Raw genomic sequence first — 19479 nt, 5'->3', positions numbered from 1 at the left:
AGAAATTAATGAAAAAAAGGAGGGGCAATATTGGATTAGTGATGACCACTGATGGCGTATGAGTCATATATGATGAATGTGTGTCTGGAACGTGGTCCAACCTGAAAAAAATCTAGTTCATTATCTCTGTTTGAATTGACGCTTTAAACTAATGGCAGGAATGTATGAGGAAAAATAATATTATAATTTGGAATGGACAGTAAATGTACCGTGTGTATTTTGCCAAGTGTGTTTTGTCTTTGACAAAAGGATGATAACAGAACCTTGTAAGTAAGAGTCAGTTATTGTTGAGTCAGTTTCCAGTTTGACAATTTGATTTATTAAGAAGAAATATATTAACCTATTTTAATAAATACCTCAACAACTATATAAATGAACGGTGTAATCTATAGATCAATGGATAGAATGTCTTATTTTTTTTATCATCTGCTCCTCATTTTGCTCCTCAGAATGGACCCACTCGAGCTTATTTAAAGGTTCTTCCAAAGTCACAAGCTGTATGGTTGCATCTTTGTATTAGGAGTGTGGAGAACAGCATAATAGTCAAAGTTCTTGACTTGGTTTGAGTGTTTTTTTTAAAAACAACTATTCACTGTATTATTAAAAAGTATTGAATATAATCAAAGAAAGCCAACCATACTGATGCTTAATATCAGATTAATATGAAGCATTACATTGATTAATCCATAAATGGAACATTGAGTTCAGTTAATTGAAAGAGATGATTGAAATGAATGAGTCTATAGGTGGATGTTATGAGATATTCAAGAATGTTATTCTTGTCTTTTTTTGGTGATTTACATGTATTTCCTTATTAGTGAATTAGTAAACAAATATTGGTGACATAAAGAGCAAGTTGGCCAATCATGGTCTAATGATGATGACTAGTGTATGAGTCATATATGATGAATTCTACGTGTCCAGAAGTCTGAGGATCAACACAAAGGGACTCTGTCTATTCATCATATTTTAAGCGACTATAGATAGATTTCAGGATTATACAGTGATCTTTTTCTTGGACTTTGTGCTCATGAATTTTAAAAATATAATTATAAAAGAATCCATGGCAGAATAAATTAACAAATGTGTGAATGAATAAAGATGAAGAGGGGTGAAGCATTGTTAATTAATAAAATATTTAGTCAGCAAAATGAATATTAATATATACTGGAATAGATAATAAAATGGACCAAATATATTATGTCTTGAACTAAATAAGCATGATATTGACAGGGGTAAGTAGTAGCCAGTTATTGCCCTGAGTCAGTTGCATGTTTGATATTTATTGTATTGAAAGAAAAATAAAAATTACCGTGAATTAATAAACACTTAAATGACTATGTACATGGAGGATGGAAATTGTGGATAAATGGAGAGAAGAGAATATCTCAACTTTTTTTTATCATTATGTCTGTTTGGTACTCTTCAGAATGGATGCACTGAGCTGATCTTAGGTTCTGTTGTGATCAAGATTATATTGCCTCTGTGTCAGGAAAGAGAACAGATGAGTAGTAGTAGTCAGAGATCTTATTTTGGTTTCAGTAATTTGTTTGAGTATTCCTGGCATTATTAAAAAGTACTAAATATAATGAAAAATTATCCATAATAGATAATAAGAGATGTCATAGGAATCATCGTCATAGGATGTCATAGGAATCATCGACTAATCAATGTTGAAGTCACTTAATGAAAAAATATAGTGTATATGGGAAAAGATTCTGTAGACAGACTTCAGGAATATTTAAGGATCTTGTTCGTGTGTTTCCTTAAATAATTTGATTTTTGTTAAAATCCATGAACGAATTATTTAATTGATACCAATGTAAAACAAATGAAGAAAACGAGGGTCTAATGTGGACCATTAATGATGTCTGGGGCATGTGAGTCACGGATGATGAGTAGTATGTGTGTGGAACTTGGGGTCAACCTGAGATCCAGTCTATTCCCTCTGTTTGAGATGATCCTATAGACAGATGTCAGCAATATACAAATACCGTGTTCTTATTTAGATTCATAGATTTAGATTTGCTATTACTAATGAATCAATGATAGAACCATTAAGCACATATAAATAAATAGATAAAGAAGAGGAGGGTGAAGCATTTTTCAACATGAACATATGTGGTGACACAAAAAATATTGCTCATAAAAGTTTTCATGTTAATATTGAAACGTTGTTCCTTAAGAAATAAATGATTCAAGAATGTTACCTCTTTGGTTTAGGATCATCTGGACACTGTTTTGTAAGAATCAGTTTTTTGATCTGGATCAGTTCCAAGTTTAAGGTTAGTCCTTTTTTGTTAAGGAAAAATGTATATTTATGCAAAATTAATAAATACCTCAATGAGTAACTGAAATGCAGAAATCAAGGATCAATGGAGATGAGGTCTGAGTTTTTTTGATTTCTTTGTCCTGCTTTGTACTCTCCAGAATGAATGCACTTGAGCTGATTTAAGCATCTTCCATTGTCAGGAGATTTCTGGTTACATCTGTGTTTGGAGCATGAAGACCATGTGAGTAATAGTCAAAGTTCTTGTCTTGGTTTGTTTAAGAGTATTCAAAATATTATTAAAAAGTGTGAAAAATAATCAAAGATGGTCAACTCTAGACTAGCAATAAATATGAGATTGATGTGATGCACTGTATTGTTTATTGAATGTTTGTAAAACTGAGGATATAGTGAAATATATATTGATGTGAGAATTATTCTGTGTACAGATTATGTATGTAAAAACTCTTCTTGGGTTTTTGTGAATCATAGTGATTTAAAATTATTATTAGTGAATTAGTGATTTGATCAATAAACACATAGAAATGAGCGAAGAAAAAGAGGGGCAATACTGGATTGATGATGACTACTGGTGGCGTATGAGTCGTACATGATGAATACGTGTCTGGAACTCTGAGGTCCAACCGGAAAGAATTACCATAAACTAATAAATATTAAATGACTGAGTCCATGAAAGGTGGAACGCAAACAATCAATGCATAGAAGGTCTCAAACTTTACTTTTTGTTCTTTTTTCTACTCCTCAGAATGGTCACTCCTGCACTGATTCTAGCATTCTACTGTGGCCTCAAACTCAGTTGTCTTAGGAACATGGAGACCAGTGTGAGTAATAGTCAAATTTCTTGTCTTGGTTTGGGTGGTTTATGGTGGTCAATGCATTATTAAGAAATAGGAAATATAATCAGAGCAGGGCAACCATAGTCCAATAATGGACATGGAAACATGTTGAGGCATCCATGTATGAAACACTGAGGTCAATTCAAGAAACAGATCTGGTGTCTAGGAAATGATTTTATAGATCTACATTAGGGATATCAAGGTTCTTATTTTGGGTTTTTTCTGATTCATGTATATTTCTTTATTTGTAAGTCGTAACTTAATAAATAAAATCAAGAGGCAAAGTATAAATGAAGAAAAAAGATTCCGTGCTTGGACCTTTGCTAACAACTGGTGATGTCTGAGTCAAGGATGTTGAATAATATGTGTCAGGACATCTGAGGTCCACCACAAGAAGAATCTAGTCTATGTCTGTATTGGAAATGATCTTATAGACAGTTGTTTCGAATATTCAGTTATCCTGTTTTTGCGCTTTTGTGGGTCAAGGATAATGATTATATTAGTATAAGTGAATTAATGCATGGAGGTTTAAAAAATAGGAATAAATGAATAAAAACATGGCCAGTCCTGGACTAACTATCGCAGATGTGATGAAACAAGTATCAGTACTAATCTATTTTTGAGGAGTTGGGATTCATGTTCCTTATCTCTCAGAATGCAGCACATACAGACAGATGCATGAATTGTCAATGTTCTCATTCTGGGATGTCTTTGGTCTACTGGTTGTTTGTTTTATTACTAATTCGGAAACATGTTTATAAAATTAAATAAAAGATTAAGTGCCGTTTAAATTAAAGAAGGCCAGTGATAAAAGTTTGTTAGGCAGCATGAGCTATTGTGCTCACTGAATTCCATTGCAGAGTTACCCAGTCTGTTATCAGCTTGCTAATGAGCAGCAAACTGCGCAAGTATTACTATTATTCATGCTATTGCATTGCGCGTGTGCAATTTTATCATTACAGTGAATAAATGGATAAGTTAATAACAATCACTAGCTCAAAGGGACAAAGTGTGGGCCAGTAATGAGCGTGTCTTGAAATAATTATGATTTAACCAGTTCCATTCAGTTGATGTCCCTCTTAGGGCAGAAATTCTGGCCCTTGCTAGTTTGGGTAAGAAGAACATTGATACATACAGTAGCATTTCTGTTCAGGGTTTTGGAGGTTTTAAACGTTCCATTTCTTTAAAAAGAATGAATAGTTTCCGAATTAATTTATGAATAAATAAATAAATAAAGTAGGATTTAGTATTGTTCATTGGTATGAAATTACCTTGGAGCAAGGGCTGAGATGAATCTAATTCTGCACAAGTAAGGCTCAGAGATTCAGGTGGTTGTATGTATGTGTGGAGCATAGAGACGGATGCTCACAGATGCTCCTGTCCTTGATTCAGGTACTGGATTCAAAGGTATCCCTTTTTTATGTAAACTTTATCATTGAATTAATTAAATTAAAAGAGGGGTTACTTTTTTGCCAATTGTAGCAAGTAACATGGCCCAAAGTTTTAAGGTTAATCTCAACCTGCTCACCCTGCATCCATTAGCGTATTAGAGCAAAGTCAAGATCTAGGCTGTTTCAATCTTTTTAACATTTGCTTTCTACTCCCCAGAATGTCTTCTCATGGTTAAACGTCATGGCTGGGGAGTCTCTGGGTAAGAAGCCTATAGGCCTGTATACGTGGTACACAAAGTTCTCATCCTTGGGTGGGTAGTTTGCTCATGGGTGTTCGCTGTATTACAAAAAATGGATAAATGTCTATATACGTACACAAAAATTTAAAAGACCAGAGATGAGAATGAATTACACATCAAGGATTAGTATGTAACCAGTCAGTACAACTGTTGAACTATATATTTTTAAATATCATCCTAGGACACTGAGGTTCATTAATAAACAAACAAATCAGAGGTGTTACCTGTTTGGGATGAAGGTCATTTAGACAGAGAATAGTCATAGTCAATGTTCTTGGTCTAGATCAGTGGTGAGTTCTAGTTTATTTAATTAAGAGAAACAGAAATAAATAATGAAATGAATTAATACCTAAGTAGCAAGTCAATCAAGTGGAAAACACGAATCAGTGGAGAGAATTTTGCATATTTGCCTTTTTGGACAAAAGATATTCTGTCCTATTTTATTTAACATTTTTAAAGTTATAAAAGAGTCCGTATTCATTTCCTCCCCCGCCCTTTTTTGTGCTCTTTGCTTTGTGCTTCACAGAATGGACATGAGTGGGTAATCATTTTGTAATTATCAAGACCTTCATGGTTCAATGTGAGTAATGGTCAAGTTCTTGTCTTCGTTGGGATAACTTATTTAAAATATTCAGTGTATGATTTAAAAGTATGGAATACATTTGATGGCTGTTCCTCTCACTACTTTACCTCTTGGGTAGTGGGATTTTAGTCCATCATATAGCAAGCTGATCTGTTTTCACTCAGAGCACCATGCGGATGGATTGCCTGTCCGATAGTGACTCCTGATTTTTGCAGATCGAACAATTGAAAAAAAGAAAGTATGGACTATAATCGAAGAAGACCACATAAGGACCAATGATAAGATTGTGTCGTAAACCAAGATTCGTGAAGAATCTGATTCAGCACAACAGACACCTTTTAAAAAATGAAGTTCTACAAACGTATGAACACCAAGGAGGGTAAGGGGGTTATGGGATGAATTGGGAGATTGGGATTGCCATCTATACACTAATATGTATAAAATAGATAACTCATGAGAAGCTGCTGTGTAGCACAGGGAATTCTACCTCACTTCGCTGTTTGGTAGAAACTAACACAACATTGTAAAAGAGCTATACCCCAATTTAAAAAAAAAAATGAAGTTCTGACTTCTTAGCTCTGTGGGTAAGGGACCTAGAGTCTCTTGTCTGCAACACTCATAGTTCTTCTTATATTGGGTGTTCATTTACAGGTGCTTATTGTGTTATTAAAATGAGTAACTGAATACATTAATTAATAAAATGGAGGTCCATTCATGAAGCAGAGATAAGAATGTAGCATAAATCATTGTTTACAATTAATTGTTGTCATGGTTACCTCAGGTTCACTAAATTAAAACCCCAATCCAGGCCTTTTCATTTGTCAGCATCTTACATTCCACAGGATGGATGAACTATAACTAATTAAATTATTCTCCAATCATGAAGATATTTGCCTAATCCCTCTGGGGGAGGACCATATCTTGCCATGTAAGTAATAAAGTTCTTGGTTTGGGTGGTTAGCTCATGGGTTTCCGTTGTATCATTAAAAAAGAATAAATGTAATTAAAATTAAATGCCATGCATAGACCTACAATGAGAAGGTGTTATGAGCCAAAGTTTATGATTAATGCAATTTAGCACAAATGAAGTACAAGAAAAAAACTTAACTTTTCCCATTCATTTCAAAACTGAAATGTCCTATTTTATGTTTGTCCCATTGATTATTTAAACATCCCCCTCTTGATAAAGATCTAGGCTGTTACTCATTTAGGAAGTCAGTACTCTAGTTGTTGAGTAGGACAACAGTTTCATGGTTGTTCATTGTAACATCTAAAAATTGTTCAAATTAAATGCAGAAGGGCCACACCTGGACCAATGATGTGAATGGAATGCATCTGAATAAAAATTATGATCAATCATTTTTTGAACCACTGAGGTCCATGGCAAAAAGAGAACTAGTGTATGACTTTTTTGGGAATGATCTCAGGAAAGTTTGAGAATCTAGTTAATAGACATTGGTTTTATACTATTAGTGAATAAATGAATGGATCAATAAACAAATACACTCAAAAGAAAAGAAAGAGAGGTCAAAACACGGACCAATTTTTAGGATGTGTTATAAAATAAGGAATATAATTACTTCAGTTCTGAAATATGTTGGCTCAATAAGAAAACATATACATAAAGTTGTTACCACTTTGTGTAGGAAGCAGCTAGAAAGAGGTATTTAATAATCAATGTTCAGCTTTTAGTCTGAAGTGGGTTACTAGATGTTTGATTCATGAAGGAAACAAAATTAGGATTAAAAAATGGTTAACTAAATGAAAGAGTACAAAATAGGAACCAATGATCAGTGCATGTTATTCTTTTTTCCATCTGCTTTGTGCCCCAGAATGGCCACACCTTGGTTGTTTTAGTCATTATTTAATGATGAAGATCTTGACTGTTACCTATGTGGCCAAGAAGAGTATAGATCAGGGTAAGTAAGAGATTAAGTTTTTATTCTTGGTTTGGTCATTTTGTTTATGGATGATGACTATATTCTTTAAAAAGAATAGATGGCTTCATGTAACTATAGAACAAATCAAAGAAGATTATGCAGGGACCAATGACAAGACTTTGTCTGACAAGGATCGTGGTTAATTCATTTTGCAAAACCAAAAAAAAAAAAAAAAAGGTTTCTGTTAAAAAATAGATTTAGACTGCTACCTCTTAGAGTAAGAAGAGCATAGATGAATTCTAGGCTTAGTCAAAGATCTTGTTCTTGGGTTGGTTGTGTTTTCCTTGGGTAATAAATAATTGAACAAATTAAAGATAAATATGCTAGTAAAATCACATTGGCCACTCATGACCAATGATGTGATTATTCATGAAACAAGGATTTGTTTAACCCAAGTCAGCTATTGTACCACTCTGTTTAAGGAGTTTATAGGGAGACGTAATAGTCAAAGCTTACCCTCTTGTTTGGAAGTGGATTCTTTGCTGTTGACTTTACTTTTGAAAATGAATACCTGACTAAATTAATAAATAAGAGAAAATCCATATATAAAGAAAATTAAAATGACCAAGAGTACTTCAATGATAACATTTTATGAAACAAGAATTATGAGGGGCCCAATTTTGCTTCTCTGAGATCCATTTAACCAAAAAGACTTAATCTGTTACCTCTGTTTATAAGGGGGACATAGATATTAAAATATTTGTTGTTGTATTTTAGTGGGTTCTTGGGTGTTACTATTATCGTTATTATTATTGTTTAGTAAATCAATCTATGAAAAAGTAAATTAGAAGAGGGCCAGTGATGGAAATGTGTTTTGAAACAAGGGTTATGATTATTACAGTTCTGCACCACTGACATTTATAAAAATAAAACACCTTTTAAAATGTTTGTTTTAATAGTACGTAGTGTGCAGTTCATGTTGTACTGAACTAATTTGGATGTTTTTGCATGCTGCTTATCTGGATTTTTTTTTTTTACCCTATCTCAGGAACAAATACTAATGACCTGATTGGAGGTGATGGCAGGAGGTCCCTCTACCCCATATTTTAAAATTTTCTGGCCCTTGGTATCTGAGAGAGTGCAAGAATAACTGATACTAAGGTATTAATTTCAGCTCAACAAGTATTGATCCAGATCTGTGTGAGGCTCTGTATTGGTCATGGCATTCATATCTAAATCTGATCTAGTTCCAGCAATCAAATAGCTCTTTGGGATTAGGTGGAGACCTACTGATAAATATAATAATTCAATATAAATAGGGCAAGTAGATGGGCTTTCCAGAAGCACAGATGGCAGGACTTCAGCTCAGTCTCAAGTATCAGATGCTTTATAAAAGAGAAGATGCCTGTGCCAATGACCACCTCCCTGGGCTGTAATGTCCAGGGCGTTAGGACTCACACTCCTCCTGCGCACTGCACAAAGAGCACATGTAATACATTTGTTGGATGAGTCATTGAATAAAAGGTGAATGAAATAATGAATGAATGAAGCAGTGAGTAAGTGAACGAATGAGTCTTTTTTAAAATAAATTTATTTATTTAATTTTATTTATTTTATTTTTGGCTGTGTTGGGTCTTTGTTGCTGCCTGCCGGCTTTCTCTAGTTGTGGCGAGTGGGGGCTACTCTTTGTTGCAGTGTGAGGGCTTCTCACTGTGGTGGCTTCTCTTGTTGCAGAGCACAGGCTCTAGTTGCACGGGCTTCAGTAGCTGTGGCTCGCAGGCTCTAGAGCGCAGGCTCAGTAGTTGTGGCACATAGGCTTAGTTGCCCCGCGGCATGTGGGATCTTCCTGGACTAGAGCTTGAACCCGTGTCCCCTGCATTGGCAGGTGGATTCAAAATGATTGTGCCACCAGGGAAGCCCCTGAATGAGTCTTTGAGTAAAAAAAGGAATGGGAAAAAAGGAGTGAAAATGTGGAGTACACAAATGAGTGAACACATTGATAATGTGTAGAGTAACTAAGTCAATGAGTACTTAAGTGTATGATGAATTCATGAGTGGATGAGTCGATGTGTAGGTACAGATGTCAAGAGGTGGATGGCGAGTGATGAATGAGTAAGTGAAGGAGGGAATGAATGAAAGACTAGTTGTTCAATGACCCAATAAGAGAAAGATGAGTATGCAACCAGATGGGTGAATTAATAAGTGGATTCCAGAATGAGTTTATCAATAAATGGATTAGTGAAAGTTAATTGGTAAGGACAGAATGAGTGAGCCAGTGAGTCAATGAGGAACCAAATGAATTAATTGATGAATAAGTCAAAAAAGGAGTGTGGGAATAAAGAAGTCAATGAAAAGAGGACAAAGTTGAATAATTTAACTAATCACTAGATAAGTAAGTCAAGGCCTGAGACAAATTAATGAGGGAATGGACAGGCAAATGGATGGAGGAATGAATATCTTAGAGTCATTGAATAAAAGAATAATAATTGAGTGATTCAACGAGTCAATGAATATGTCATCCAAGAATAAATTGAGTGCTCTATGAATGAACGAGTGAATAAGTGAACGAATCAGTAAATGAATGAGTCAGTGACCCATGTGTGAGGCAATGGGTAGATGAGGTCCCACTGGGCTTCCTTCCCTGACCAGTCCAAAGTCAGCCACACCCCAGCCTCAGAGCGCATTCTAAATACCGCACGGAACACCCATCCCACTCCGTCGTGGGCATCTGTTTACATGTCACCATTAAACTGACCTGCTCCATGAGCCAAAAACTGGGTCAAATTCTTCTCTGTCTCCCCAGGGCCTGCCCAGCCTGAGCCTAGGAGGCGCCCAGTAAATTACTGCTGAATGAATGAATGAATAGCTAAAAATACATGTGCTTTTGTGGAACCGGGATGGCCCTTCTCAGAAGGGCCCGGGAGCTCTTCTGCAGGGAGGTGTGCTGTGTGTCAGATGGTCTGTGGCATCCTCCTACCCAAGTGCAAATTCTCCCTTGAGTCCAGCTTCCTGTGGCCAGTGCCAGACAGTGAGACAGGATCCTGGCAGTTCTGACTGCCCTGGACCTTGGCCCATCCTTGGGCAACATTGGCTTGGACTGGTGGAATGGAAGCCCTGGGTCTTCCCGAAAGCTGCCCCGGCCTCTGCCAAGACAGGAGATTGAAAATAACCCAGTCTTGTTTTCATGCCTCCAGTGAGGGGGGCCACTCCTTGTCTTTCATCCTGCTTCTAGCTGTGGGACTTTGGGTTAGACAGGAAGCACTCCGGACCTCCAGCCTCAGTGTCACCTATTAGATGAGAATAATGATACCTACCTGGCTGGATTGTTGTGAGAATTAACCTTGTCTAACAGGAGCTTATTATAAGGCCCTTATCTGGCGTAACACCTATCCTGTACATAATAGTATGGTACCAGAGAGGAAAGAGATACCTCAGAAATTACCTGAAGGAGATGTAATTGATGGTGTCAACTGCATTCATTTAAAAGCTCCCAAATGGATGTGGTACCCAAATTCCCCTGTCCCAGAAGAATAGAGTTCAACTAAGTTTTGGAAGAATACCAGTTTGGATGGGACAGGCCAGCCCAGACCATGCACATTTAAGGCATCATATCATACCCTCTACCAGGGACAGACAACAAGAAATGTGAGTTGGCAACAATTTTGCACTGTGTGGAGCATTTGCCCAAGATTCTCCCTCCCTCCCGTCCTCCTTCCCTCCCTCCTTCTATTCCTCCCTCCCTCCCCCCAGCAATTACATATTCAGTATCCACTATTTACCTAATACCGACCACTACTCTTCCTCTCTTGTCTTGACCAGCTCCTGACCCTGGATTCCGTCTCCCACTCCTGGTCTTGCATCCTTCCTTTGAACTTGGTGGTGGTACTTGGTCAGCTGGCTTGGAATATAGCCATCTTCTTCTCAAGGATTTGATGTCCACTCAAACCATTCACCTGAATCAGGTAGAATCCCCCTTTTTAACTGTGGGCATCTGGGCCTCTAATTTTGAGTCTTCTGGGTCAACTCTCTCCCATCTGGGCAAACTCCAGTCCCTCCAGAGAGGCGTTCAGACCATGTGGGTAGCAGGTGGGCCCCCCGCATGCTGAGGGTGAGCAGCATGGTCAGCGTTGATGCCTTTGGGCCAGAGGCTAAGATTCGGCTGTCAAGTGTGTACACATATGGGAATCAGGTTCTCACATTTCCCCAGAGTTCCTGGGTAAACGAGGTGTGCTTCCCTCACTGCCTAACACAGATGTCACCTGCCTCTCACATTCCCACAGTCCCTTGCCCCTCCTTTGACTTCCCACATCCCTGTGTCCAAATTTGCCCTTCCTCACTCATTCATCTTTCATCAGTACCACTGACAGAGCCCATATCACGTTGTTAAATTATGAGCCACCAGTCTCTCCCAAAGGGCTCTGAACTTCTTGAAGTTGGGGTCTTCTTTTTGAGTCATGCTCCCCCAGCAGAAGGTCTGGGCATCTGGAAATGCTTGGCGAATTAATCATTCATTCTTTCATTTACTCAAAAAATATTGGGCCCTTTCTATGGCGCCAGAGGCTGGGTGATAAATAGCAAGAAATAAGACATATCCCATCTCTATCCTGGTGGAGCGTCAAGTCTTGAGTGGGAGATAGATTTTAAACAACTATGCATATGGCAAAATTACCTGATTACATATGTGACCAGTGCTATGAAGCCCAGGTGCCCGGGGCTTTGTTAACCTGCCAACTGGACTGGTCTTGACCCTCATAAGAAGCTGAATCTGCTTGTCTCCTGTGTTTTGGGGGCCACTGAAAGGAGGACAAAGCTATAGACTTGGTGGGAGCTGCTTGATGGCTTTGGCTCCCTGGGGTCAATCAGGTCAGCAGAGTCTTTGGACATCCTTGGAGGAAAGAGAGACAAGTGTACTTTGGAGTTTGTGCAGCTGCTGCCTGGTCAGTTGTGACCAGCCAGCCCAACACAACATTCACTCAAGCACCGTGCTTGTTAAGGAAAGTTCTGTTGAGTGTCAGGGTTTGATCTGCCCTGTCAACTTTCAAGTATTTCTCTTAGATGTGTTGCCAAATGACAAACCGAGGGTAGAATGGGATATATGTTGACCTTTTTGCTTCCCTCTACCATATTTCTTTGAGTTTCTCAAAATGGCTGCCTGGGACACTGGCTATCGCTAACATTACTAGAATGTTCTACAGCACCCCCGGCAAATGGGCATACGTTGTTTCAGTCGCCATCCCTGATGCCTCCCTCCCTCTGCTTCCAACTCCAGTCCACCCCCTTCAGCATCTCTCCAGGGAGCCCATGAGTCTACGGTTCTCATCACCATCACCCCCATGTTGGTCCAGGCTCCTTGGGCTGTCATCCGCCTCCGACTGGTCTTCTTGCTCCTCCTCCAATTTGCTCTCCTCCATGTGCATCCTTTTAGAATGACTGAGAAAGAGTCCTCTGCTCCTTAGAGCTCTCTCATGAGTTCCCAAAGCCCCAGGGTGAAGTCCAGGCTCCTTGGCTTCATGCTCAAGGATCCTCATGACTTGGCCTCCCATCACAAGCTCCCTGACCTCGTGCATCACCCAGCCCACCATCCCCCCCCCCCGAGTTTGCGTGCATCTGTGCCCCTGAGCCTTTTGCACAAGCTCACCCTTTAGCCCTCTCCCCACGGTGCTCAATCACCGGAGGGCTTGTCCTGCCCCTCCAGATGGGATGAGTGCCCCCACACTCACAACTGTTCCATGGCCATGAACTTGACTTCCATGTGGAAACCGGTCCTGTTGCTTGGCCGTGATCTGGTTAGGCATCTGCTTTCCCAACCACACCTTGAGCTTCCCGACTGGGGGTGCTCGGTCTTGGGTGCCTCGGACTCCCCACTCTCCAGTACAGAACCTGTGCAGAGTAGCTCATCCATCAGTAAGAATACGGGTTGAGTGAAAGAATGAATGAATGCACAAAAGAATGATTGTGAGGCCGTGCTGGGGGGCAGATTATATCCCTGGCAGAGAACCGGGGTCCTTGGCGCTGAGGCCTAGCGCCTCCTCAGGACCGAGGCTGGCCCTCCTCCTCCAGCCAACTCCACTTTGCTTTCTGCCTGTGACTCATTAAGAGATATGTAACCTTAATCCTTGAAATTGCCTGTGATGGAGCGTGTTTTCACTCAATGGCCTGAACATGGGGATTTTATTCCTTTCTTAAATAAATCTCGCTCCCCAGGAAGTTTAGACAGGATGTGGGCAATCGGACCAGGGCTCGAAACTGAACATTTTGCAAAAGGCCCGTTTCAGAATTTGAAACCCCTTGGCCACTGGCCAGAGCCGAGTCTGGTTTGTGGGGGTCGCTGGGGCCTCCTCCCAAAGAAGGGAAGGGAAGATTGAAAACAAACCTTCAGCCGTCACCGAATAGGCTGAAGGTTTGCAAGACAGAATTCCGCGGTTTGGTTTTGCTTCTCTGATGAAACTTGAGCGGGCTGGGTCACCCTCATCAGCTCTTCTTTCAAGCTTTCGGCGGAGGCCTCAAACCCTCCCGAAGCCAGAGGGGAGTTTGAGCTGGTCCTGAAATCAATGGGACAAGTGTGTGAGCGCTACAGGGACCAGGGCTTTGGCCCAGGCCTGGAGGAGAGAGATGCTCAGGGACAGGCTCGGGGACCATCCAGCCCCACTGGGGGGACCACGGCGACCAGAGGCTCCCCTTCCCTTTGGGAGCAGGCCCCGGAGGGGCTGTGCACTGCAGCTCAGTGGGCCTGGCATTGGGGTGAAAGAATAATGACGTTATAGTGTGTCTGCTCTCACAGCCCAAAGTGTCCACATCTCACTTGGAGATGGGTGACACTCATTCCTCACTGTGGAGACAAGGACACTGGGGCCTGGGGGGAGGGGTGGAGATGTGTCCTGGGTCCCCTCAGGGCCGCAGTTCAGCCAGACAGTCCTGATTCCACATCCTGCGCTCTCCCTGGGCTTTTCCTCAATGGGCGCCCGACACACAGAGCAAAGCCTGAGGCCGGGCTTCAGGACCACAGAAGCGGTGGCGGTGGGGCACAGGGTTACACAGCCCTGGAGATCAGTTCTCAGTGTTCACGCCCCGTGGCCCCTGTCCCTGCTGTCCTCGGTGAGTGGACACTGGCCCTGGACTGGCCCCCAAGGACAGGTGATTCTGTTGTCTCTCGTTCTCTTCTGACTTCTTTGTTCTTTTCTCTGCCAGGAAAGATAGCAGAGAGTGCCCTTGGAGAAGTCACCAGGCCCCTCCAAGTCCCATGCCCGTCATCTGTAAAAGGGAAGTAAATTTCATTCATTTATTCTGCAGATATCTCGAAAGTGCTAAGAGCTGTGCACTGACCAGAGCTCGTGGCCCCTGCATGCAGCTCTGTCCCTGTGGAGCGTGTGCCGTGCCATGGGTTCTTCTCCTGTCCCTGCCCTTCCAGAGCCTCAGAGGTGCTCACTCACATGATGAATCTCCCACTTGCCTTTTCGTCCTCACGTCTTCCCTCCACTGGCCTCCCAGGCTCGCAGGGGAACCTCAGTATCCCCCAGGGACCCTCACAGAGGGTGATGTTTCCTCCTTCCAGCATCTGAGACTCGAGCTGGAGCCAGTGGCCACCCAGCCTGGCCTCAGTTTCCCCATCTGCAGACCTGGAAGAAGGGTGATGTCTTGCCTGCTGGGGAGAGAGAAAAGATGTCTCCCTATTTCACTGTGATCCTGACCCCTCTCTTTTCTGTCCTTCCAGGCCCTTGAGCCTCCCTTGTAATTTGGGGCCAGTTTTCTTTTTTTTTTCAATATTTATTTATTATTTTATTTGTTTATTTTGGCTTGCTGGGTCTTAGTTGTGGCATGTGGGCTTCTCAGTTGCAGCATGTGGACTCTTAGTTGCAGCATGCATGCGGGATCTAGTTCCCTGACCCGGAATCGAGCCTGGGCCTGCATTGGGAGTGCAGAGTCTTACCCACTGGACCACCAGGGAAGTCCCCAGTTTTATTTTCTTTTCCCTGAGATCCAAGGCTTCTCCCAGCGCGTGGTTTTTCAACATGATACGATGACAGTCCCGCTAGCTTGGTGGGGGCTGGACCCTGTCTGTGGCAGATGTTCCTGGTATCGGCCCGAGCTGCTGGCAGCTGCCCAGCGGGGAGGAAGGTGGGCCTGGGCACAGGTGTCCCTGCTGCAGCCTCAGCTGTCCACTCACCCCTGCTGCACCACCCACCCCTGGTGCCGCCGGGATCCTGGTTTCATTTTCTGATGGCCCCTCCTGTGGGGTTCTCCGGGGAACCCCGGCCCACGTTCAGACTTCTCAAAGGCCATGTGTCCAGCTGCCTCTGCCCCTGGCCTCCCCCTGCATCTCTGGGCCCATGCCTCCTCCTGTTCATGCCCCTCCTCTCTATATAGACCCTCTGCCCGGCCCCCCTTCCCCCCCACAAAACAACCCCGCTGATCTGCAGGTCGCATATCCAGATATTCAGTACCCCGGCAAGCCGTGAGCCTACCTTCCTCGCTCGGCTGTTCATCCAGCTGGCGGGCGCTCGTCACACTTTGAAGGAGCTGTGCTTGAAGGGCAGGGAGGTCACCAAAGGAGACTCATTCCCTTCGCAGAAGACAGGGCGTGAGAGGGCCCCTGGGACCCTCCGGTCTGAGTCCTTCACTTTGCACGTCTCCCAGCCTCTCCTCCCAACTCTTTCTCCCTGCCACGCCTTCTCAGGGACTGCGCTTGGTGCCCGGTTTGGAGGGAGACTGGGGGACGTGAGGGCGGGGATGGCTGGAAGATGAGCCTCCCCATACGATAGCCCTTCTCTGGGCTGCGACAGGGCACACAGAGGGAAGGGTTTTGTGAGCTAGAAAATGCTGGGCAGATGTTGGAGACACAAGGGAAGGAGAGGCCCTTCGGGGACCCACAGCCCACCTGTGCACGTCCTCCCTGCCCCCCGCCCCAGGAGCTGCTCTGCCTTCCCTTCCCGCCCCTCCCCGGGAGCTGGCTGAGTCAGAGGGTGCTGCTGCATTTGCACCTCACCGAAGCCCCCAGTGCCACAGGGGGCACATCATTGTCTCCCCCTTGCAAAGAAGGAAACCGAGGCTCAGATGTGATGAGCCCAGCTCTGTGCCTGAGCCCAGCGCCGGTCCCCTGGGTCCCGCAGCAGTCCCGGCACTGGTCACCTCCCTGGGTCGTAGGGTAGGAGAGAGTGAAGCCGGAGAGGTGCTCTGGGGGCAGAGCCTGGGTGTCTGCTGTCCTCACCTGTGGGATCGGAGGCAGTGTCCCCTTTTGTGCAAGGGGTCAGGTCCTGAGGAAAGCACGTATTTATGGTTTGCTCATCAGGATGAAAGAACTGAACAAATGTTCCAGGCCGACTCCACCAGCGAGCGTGGTGACCTTTCATAAAAGCCCTGCAGGGAACCTTCTGGAAAATGCTCTTCCACTCCTGAGTGTTGCCCCAAACAGCATGTTTCAAAATACACTGAACGCGAGACTCCAACCATCAGGGGAGCAGGTGTAGGGCCACCCTTGGCCCGCCCGAACTGCCCCCTGCCCCAGAGCCCACTTGGTACTCACTTGCCCCCAGACCCTGGCTTCTGTGACCTCAGGGAGAACTCCAGCTGGGGCTTTGTCTGAGACCAGCCCGTTTCTTTCACAGTGTCGAGAGCCTGGCCTCGCTTAGTTCCCAGGCCAGGAATGGCGTGGCTGGAACGGATCGGAGCAGGGAGTAAATAGCTGGGGCGTGGCTCCCAAATCCAGCATCTGGGCATGTCAGCCTCCAATGGCAGGGCTGGAGGGGAGCCCCATGACCCCAGGGCTCTACGGAATGGCCACCCAGCCCTGGGGGATGCAACTTACAGTTAGTGTCCTAGCTCTGGGTTGGAGCTCTGGTGGGTTTATGAATGAGCATTAAATCCTTAAAAAGTTAAAAAGAATAAACTAAAAGAGCCATTCGTGGACCAGTGGTGATTGGTGTCATGGGATGAAGACTGTCATCAGTCCAACTCCGTGTATCCCTGGATACAATAGACAATGACAGTGATACTAACAACGGCGCTAACTCGACGGGTGCAGGTCCGAGGGCACTGATCGGCTAGGCCAGTCCCACAGGCCCCTGTGTTCTTTATCCTGACAGACGTCCCAACTGGCCGAAACCGAGGTCATCCTCTCCTTCCTCCCCTCCGCCCTGCTCCAGCCTGCGTTTCTTGTCCTTCCCCCATTCACACCTCCTATCACCCCGACCCAGATCTGCCCCGTTCGTGTCACGTTGGGTTAGGAGCATCTGAGTCGGGGAGCTGCCTCTGCTCTGGCCCCACGTCCCCAGGGCTGGCCTCACCATTAACCAGCCACCCCTCCAGGGATGGACCCTGGGGGTCAGACACGTGCTCACACGGTTGGACATGGTTTTGTGACTCAGCCCTCTTGTCTTGGAAGGTTGTTCGCACGGAGCCCGTGGAGGTGTGGTTGCTTGAGCGCAAGGCTTCCCGAGGACACTTCCAATGGGTGGAGCCCTTGCTTCGCTGGGTGAGTTGTGCTTTTCCTGGTTACACTCTAAGAAGCTTGTGTGCCCGTGACTAAGGGCCAGGCTTGGTCTAGAAAAGGTAAAGACTAGAGGCGATACTAGCGTGTGTGAAGGCCTCCGAGGGGCCCAAGTGCACGCACTGCCCACCTGGGCAGTGGCAGGTAGAGGCTGGGCCGTTTCTGGCAGCTGCTTCTCTGAGTGAAGGATGAAGCCACTCAGAAGCTACCCCAAGCATAGAAGGGAGGTCAGCAGGGTCCCAACCCCAGATACCTGGCCCTCATCTCTGGTCCCACCCAAGTGGTCACTTTGCAGCTGACCAGACGCCAGAGTCCTTGTTGGCTGCTTGAGCTGAGACTCAGGGTTACCTTCACACCCCTGTCCCCTGCTGAGTCTCTTATAAATTATGCAGATAATTGTGTTTTGTGAACTCATTTCTGTCGTGGAGAATGAAGACGGGGGAGCCATGTGAGTTTTTCCTGTAAAGTTACTAAGCTGATAACTAAACTTTATTGCATGTAATAATTCTAGAAAAAAGAAATACGTTTATTGTGAAAACTTGTAAAATACTAAAAAGAACAAGAGTCTCACTGCTCAGAGATGACCACTGCCGGCATTTTGGTGACCAGCCTCTGGTCTTTTGGTTTCACTTATAAATTGCAAAAGTGTGTGTGTATGCGTGTGTGTGTGTGTGTGTGTGTGTGCGCGCGCGTGTACACACATATGTCTCTATATTGTAAATTGGGTTCATCACAGTCATCCTAATTTTTCACCTAACTATACATCCTGAACATTTTCCTATGCCATTAAGTAATTTCCTGTCTTGTGATTTTTTGACCTAGTATCCTAGCAAATGACTAAATCATAATTGATATAATTGACCTGCTCTTGTCAGATATTTACATGATTTTTAAAAGTTGGATGGTGTAAGTTGGGCTGAACAACTTTGTGTTTTTCATCTTTCAGTTTCCTGCAGTGCACTCTGAAAGTGGAATGGCCATGTCAAAAGGTGTGAGCATTTTATGGCCAAATTGCCCTCCTTTGTACCAACTTACTTACATTCTCAGAATTAGTTTAAGAAGTGACCGTTTTTCTGGGAATTATCAAAGTTTTAAAACATTTGCCAATTTGTCAAAACGCAATATTTCATTGTTCTCATTTTCAGTTATTTTATTACCTGCGATAAGAGCATTTCCTCCCGTATCTTTATTGGTGCTTTGTATCTGAGTTGTCATTTCAGGTTCTTTGCATTTTTCATTGAGTTTTATTTTTGTTGAAATCATGCACATACGTCATTTTAAGCATCAAATAGTTTTACAAAATTTTGTAGAAGCATCAGCCTTCTCCACTCCAATCCCGTAGCCTGCTCCACAGAAGCAACAGTTTTTAACTCTTTTAACTGAGTCTCTTGACATTTACAACCATTTTTCTAAGTAACATTCTGATTTTTCTAGTTCTCAGAAAATTTTTTTTAGCTTAAGCATTATCTTGACTTTTCAACCACAGAAGATGAAGATTTAAATCTCTTTCACAAATGCCCTTGGCCTCACCACACACAGGAAGACCTCTCTGTCCCATCCTTTCCATATATTTAGCTCACATTTTTGGTTTGATTGATATTCAGTGTTTACATTATTTTAACAGTATAAATACTCTTGATAGCGGAACAACAGCACGATGTTTATTTACTTCTCCTTACAACTTGTTGTTTTCTCTGGAGGTAATAATTGTCTTGGT

The 19479-nt window shown here is 43.2% G+C and overlaps 1 long non-coding RNA gene, 6 other non-coding genes and 1 pseudogene across 7 annotated transcripts; all 8 read left to right on the top strand.

Moving 5' to 3' along the window:
• The first annotated feature begins 31 nt into the window (after nt 1–31).
• LOC137207777 (small nucleolar RNA SNORD113/SNORD114 family) lies at nt 32–100 on the top strand (annotated as a pseudogene).
• A 767-nt stretch (nt 101–867) lies between these two features.
• LOC137207836 (small nucleolar RNA SNORD113/SNORD114 family) lies at nt 868–939 on the top strand. The gene has a single exon (XR_010935315.1). It is a non-coding gene; the product is annotated as a small nucleolar RNA SNORD113/SNORD114 family (small nucleolar RNA).
• A 915-nt stretch (nt 940–1854) lies between these two features.
• LOC137207933 (small nucleolar RNA SNORD113/SNORD114 family) lies at nt 1855–1927 on the top strand. The gene has a single exon (XR_010935376.1). It is a non-coding gene; the product is annotated as a small nucleolar RNA SNORD113/SNORD114 family (small nucleolar RNA).
• A 501-nt stretch (nt 1928–2428) lies between these two features.
• Nucleotides 2429–6588, top strand: LOC137222468 (uncharacterized). Its single transcript, XR_010942468.1, has 4 exons — nt 2429–2513; nt 3036–3111; nt 4735–4777; nt 5343–6588. It is a non-coding gene; the product is annotated as an uncharacterized lncRNA (long non-coding RNA).
• LOC137207703 (small nucleolar RNA SNORD113/SNORD114 family) lies at nt 2842–2913 on the top strand. Its single transcript, XR_010935213.1, has one exon. It is a non-coding gene; the product is annotated as a small nucleolar RNA SNORD113/SNORD114 family (small nucleolar RNA).
• Nucleotides 3440–3514, top strand: LOC137207813 (small nucleolar RNA SNORD113/SNORD114 family). Its single transcript, XR_010935265.1, has one exon. It is a non-coding gene; the product is annotated as a small nucleolar RNA SNORD113/SNORD114 family (small nucleolar RNA).
• On the top strand, nt 5480–5625 carry LOC137208029 (small nucleolar RNA SNORA79). The gene has a single exon (XR_010935443.1). It is a non-coding gene; the product is annotated as a small nucleolar RNA SNORA79 (small nucleolar RNA).
• A 119-nt stretch (nt 6589–6707) lies between the features above and the next one.
• On the top strand, nt 6708–6781 carry LOC137207946 (small nucleolar RNA SNORD113/SNORD114 family). The gene has a single exon (XR_010935385.1). It is a non-coding gene; the product is annotated as a small nucleolar RNA SNORD113/SNORD114 family (small nucleolar RNA).
• The last annotated feature ends 12698 nt before the right edge of the window (nt 6782–19479 follow it).

The sequence above is a fragment of the Pseudorca crassidens genome, chromosome 1, assembly GCF_039906515.1.
Source record: "Pseudorca crassidens isolate mPseCra1 chromosome 1, mPseCra1.hap1, whole genome shotgun sequence".
NCBI lineage: Eukaryota > Metazoa > Chordata > Mammalia > Artiodactyla > Delphinidae > Pseudorca > Pseudorca crassidens.
Note: the sequence above shows the minus strand (reverse complement) of the source record. Positions and strands in the feature narration are given on the sequence as shown.